Source organism: Rousettus aegyptiacus, unplaced genomic scaffold, assembly GCF_014176215.1.
Source record: "Rousettus aegyptiacus isolate mRouAeg1 unplaced genomic scaffold, mRouAeg1.p scaffold_m13_p_4, whole genome shotgun sequence".
Taxonomy (NCBI): domain Eukaryota; kingdom Metazoa; phylum Chordata; class Mammalia; order Chiroptera; family Pteropodidae; genus Rousettus; species Rousettus aegyptiacus.
Window position 1 is genome coordinate 60929971 of NW_023416307.1, and position 5572 is coordinate 60935542.

The following is a 5572-nucleotide window of genomic DNA, read 5'->3' on the forward strand; positions in this document are numbered from 1 at the left end:
ATCATCCTAGCCTACAGAAGACAGCCATCTAGAACTTTTTGAGGTGGCCCCTCAATAATGTATTTCTCAGTGCCTCAATAGAGGGAGGTCCTTCTCAGAGGATACAATTAGGAGGGAGTGGCTGAGCCTTTGGATTCCTCCTTCTACATTATGCCAGGAAAATTCTAGCATCTTACTTTCATTGAATATAGGCTATAGCTGAGTTCAAGTGTCAATCAACAAAGATACACTTAATTCCAAGAATCTCTGGTAACTCATTTGATGACCCATATCGATAGATTCGATCTAATCCAGTTTTTTTATATTCCATCCTCTTTAGTCTAATAACTTTAAGATCCACTATTACTTCATTTTCTGTTAATAAAAATTAGCAACATTTTGCAATATAAACTATCTTCTTCCATGTCGGACTTTGTGTGTCCCCCAGGAGCAGAGATCTGACTTAAGTTATAGCTATAGAGGTGATGAGAAGTGGTGGGTCTTGAGGTTGTTATAGAGTCTTCACACAAGTCTTACTCGACTTCACACAAGTAGCAAGAAGGCAGGCTGCTCCAAGATTCTTGACTTTTCCCCTGCCAAACAAGATAATTTCTCTTCCAACTCTCAGAATCCTTCTTATCAATCAATGCCTTGACTTTCACATATGAGACTTGAGAGTTTATGATTTCTATTTAGGTTGGAATTCTGCAACCTACAGAATTAAATTTTGGGTCAAGTTAAGCTCTGCAGCTCTAAGAAATAAGTAATTCTTTTTAGGGCTACTACAGAAGCTCTCTGATTCTCTGTGACTTGAGCTAAGAGTTAAAGATCTGAGCTTGTCAATTTTTGTAGGCTCTCCAGTGCACTCGGAAGCATCATTGCTACTGTACCGGTCATCTGATCTCCTTAGGGATTCAGAAGGTATTTCATCACAATGAACCTCAGTTGATTGTCACATGATAGCATACCATGATTTCTCATATCCCATTTCCCTTTGAAAAGAAGATCACTACTGTGTTCAAAGATAAGGACATGTCCAAACCAATCTGATAATCCCATTTTGATGGGCTGTTTCCTAGGACTACTTCTTGTTCCAAATATCATATTAGCCAGAGTCCATTAGTAAAACAGAATTATATTACGTATCTCACTAGAGAAAATTTAATATAAGGAATTGGTTAAAACAAAATGTTTAAGAATTGAACAGCAGACATACAACACTGTGGTAAAACAAAGATAACTGCTAAAAACAGTTACATACAATCCTAGTGCCAAGGAAACAAGGGACAGATTTTGGAGTTATCAGTATTTGGACTTTTAAAGGAAGAGATTTGCAAAATTGGGACCAAGATCTTTGAGGGCAGAAGAGCATCCAGGTGCTGCTCCTATCTCTGAGGGGTCAACTAGTTCTTCGAGTGTGTCAAAGAATCAGGGACAAGAGCCAACCACCATTATCTGGGGTGAAGAGGTATGGGACAACAATGTAGAAATAAGGGAGCAAGGAAGAAGAACGAGTCCTTTCTCTGCTCACTCACCTTCCAACCTCCCTCTAGTGGTTCATGTCGGTACAACTAACTACCAGCTGGCAAAGACCATGTGGTTTTGCTGAATCCCAGCCACAGCATCACAGAGCAAAGTATAAAAGTGTCGCATTGAAGCTGAGAGGCAACAACAGCTGGATGGGCCAGAAGTACTTGTCTCTGAATATAATGGTGTACATGCACACGCACACACACGTGCATGCACGCGTGCGCGCACACCCCGCCCCCACACACAAAATCCTAAGACTTTTTACAAACTATTTTGGCATTAAGAATTTTTTTTCTCATTAAAGTAACAACACATATTTCTTTCCTTTTAAATAGAAAATAAAAATAAGCTCACAGAAGAAAAAAAGATCTATCCAACAGCTGGAAAGATAATCATTGTTAATCCCTTCATTTAGGTCCTTCCAGACCTTTTTCTCAATGTGTAGATACGTATTTTTTCATGGAATCACATTATATATATATAGTTTCTTAAACTGCTTTTAAAATACTTTACTGTACCATTAAAAATTGCTCACATTAATACATATTTATTTATTTATAATAGTGGGTTCCACATTGTTCCTAGCAAGTGTCATATGAGCCACTTCTAGGAGTCTGGGGAGGAGGCCTTCTTAATGGGAGGGCCCTGCCTTCTACCATACACTTTTATCCACTGCAATTCTGCTTTTACTTGTTTTATATATTTGATTTCTATGTAAGATTTTGCGGGGGAAAAAAGGAATTCCACTGCCAAAATATTAGAAAAAAACTGATTAAATTTTGTCTGAACCCCAGTAACATGGTATATCATGCTTTTAATTCTTTGTCTATTTGACAGAACCTCAAAATTATATTTTAGTATATACTTCTTTGATTACTGATGAGATGGACAGGTTTTATATAGTCACTTGTCATCTCTGTGGCAGTTTTTCTTTGCAGACGAGGAAATTTTAAAGCATGGCCCTAAAATCTTATTTTCTTTCTAATGTATGCAGCACATGTCTCTCCCATATCCCTCAGGTCAAGGAAGCTCTGATTTCAAATATCCACTGCTCACCCAGAACCCTGCTCTCTACTCTTACTAATGATCACAAGTCCTCATCCACTGACAACACAGAATTTCTCTTTCTGTGGTTCCTTCATCTGTCCATTACTCTACCCCAAACATATCCATATCTAAAGCTATCTTTATTTTTCTTCTTGGCTCAGAGAATAAAGGCTTTTCAATCTTTAAGTTAATCCCTTTGCGAAAGCACTTGATCCCATCCCTGCCTATGTTCCTCTGGGACCTAGCATGGTGCCTGGCAAACAGCTGATGTTCAAAAACTTTGCTGAATGAATAACGAGCCTTACTCCATCAATTCCTTACCCTTTATCTCTTTAGTATGTCCAGCTTCTCTAACTCTGTTGGCTCCTTTCCCTTAGCCTATATATACAATCAAATAATTTCCTATCTGTGATGGTCAGTTTTATGTGTTAGCTTGGCTAGGCTATGATACCCAGTTATTCAATTAAACTGCTAGTCTCTAGGTGTTGCTGTGAAGGTATTCTGTAGATGTTATTATCAGCTACAATCAATTGACCTTAAACAAGGGAGATTATCCTAGGCAATTTGAGTGAGGCTGATCCAATTCAATCCATTTAAAAGGCCTTAAGAACTGAGATTTCTCTGAAGATGGGAAGGAGGAAGAAGAAATTCCACTTGTAGACTGTAGATTCAGCTCCCGCCTGAGAGTTTCCATCCTGCCCAGAGACCACCCAAAGAATACCCTATTGGTAGTTAGAGAATTCCTCCTGCATCCCCAAGACAAAGGACAGGTGGGTCATAGTCTTAGCTGGCCTAATCTGACTACAGATGCCTACAGACCGGTGGTTCCCAAACCTGGTTGATTATAATTACCTGGATAGCTTTTAAAAATAGAAAATTTCAGGCCCCACTTTGGAAATTCATATTCATTAGGCCTCAGCAGGGCTCTAATTTGTGCTTTTTAAAAGCTCCTTGTGATGGTGGTCAGGGTTGGGGAGCCCTTGCCTAAGGTGATAAAGGTGCTACCCTACAATTTAAGCTTCATTATAATACTATGTTTATGCCTGGAAGTTCATGAATCTAATTACAACAGACTGAGTTCTGGGTAAACACACGTGCACTAGGCAAAGAGTTATATAGCAGCCAAGTGTCAATCAAAATGACCTCAGGAGCCAATCACCTAAGAATGCCTTTGGAAGTGTCCATCAGGGCCCCAAATATAACAGCACACCTCTCCCTCCTCCAGGGTTATAGCTCTCCATTTTCCCTACTGTAACCCATTTCTCCCCCAGGGTGAAAAGGATCTAGAGGTGTGTGCTACCAGAACTCTGCTCCAAAGGTTACAAATTCTATTCATCCTTCAAAAACTCTATACAATATCAGTGAGCTATATTGGCAGTATAACCTTCAGTAAACTCACATGCCATTGGAGGAGATATACAAACACACAAATAAATACAGCAAGGTAATTTCTGAGAGTCTGTGGTAAACCGAATGATGCCCTCCAATAATGTCTATATCCTAATCCCAGAATCTGTGAATATATTACCTTACATTGCAAAACAGATTTTTAGATGTAATTAAAGATTCTGAGATGAGGAGATTATCCTGGGTTGTTTTGGTGGGCTCGATGTAATCACCAAGGTCTTTTTAAGAGGGAGGCATGTAGAAGGTTGAGAGAGGGTGGAGGGAGACTGGAAAACGTTGTGCTATTGAGTTTGAAAATGGAGGATGGAGACATGAGTCAGGAAATTCAAGTGGCTTCTAGATGCTGGAAAAAGCAAGGGAGTAATTTCTCCACTGGAGCCTCCAGGAGGAACCAGCCCTGCTGACTTTAGTTGTGAGATTGATTTTGGACTTCTGACCTTCTGAAATGTAATACAACTAAGTTGTTTTAAATGACTATGTTTGGAGTAATTTGTTACAACAGCAACAGGAAGCTACTATAGAGGCCACATATACAAAAAGGAGGTCCCTATTTCAAGTTCTGGAGTGTAGATGGAATGTTAAGAAAGAAGTACCAAAAGCTGATGACACTGGAGCTAAGGAAGATTATGTTTCAAGAGGATGGTCCAGGTAGAGGAATTAGTGAGTGCAAAGCGCACACGGAGAGATGGGAAGTGCTTCGATGAGACAATGCTACTTGTATTAAACATCAGAAATAATATCAACAATATTCATTCTGGTAAATGTTTTTTTGTATGCCAGGTACTGTTCTACAGCACTTAACTCTGTAACGTCTAGACTATTATTATCTTCATTTTACCTATAGGGATGCTAAGGGTTGGAGGAGTTAGGTAACTTTGCTGCGATCACAGAGCCAGTAAACGGGCAGAGTTATAATTAGAAGCTTGGCAGTGGGTCTCCAAAATCCACTAACTGCCTCTCTAATATATTGCTATAAGAACCTTAAGTACTTAAGTAAGGTAGCATCAGTTTGGCTGAAAATAAATGAACTACTAGATGATTATGAGGTGAGGATCAGCAGAGCTTGGAATATAGTCTTCTCTAAGATACTGATGGGACTGAAATTCAGCCAACTTACAAGTTTAATGAACGCGCACTTTTGCGATTGCTCAAGGTAGAGCCTTCCTTGAATATGTCAAAGTAAATTATTCCCGCGTTACAAATTTTACACTTTGCATAAGCCTCTTTATTTCACCTCCTGCTTTTCTCCCAATATCTGAGACAGGGTTGGGGATGCATGCACCAACCCAACTCTGGGCTTCAGTTTCCATATCTGTGAAACGCCTTGAAGTACTGTAGTTTCAAACTTGGTTGTGCCTCAGAATTCCCTGTGGGGAAGCATAAACGAAATGCAGATTCTTCGCCCCGTTCTGGATTCTCATTGAGTAGTGCCGGGGCGAGGCTCTCCCCCAAAACTCTCCCAAGAGATTCTGACACGCGTGCAGGTTTTGGTTACCAGATGCCGGATGACCACAGGCTCCTTCCCAGTTCACTGCATACGGTCCGCGATTCCGTGAAGGCCCCGCCCCCTCCCCGGCCCCGCCTCCCGGCCCCGCCCCTTGCCCCCTTC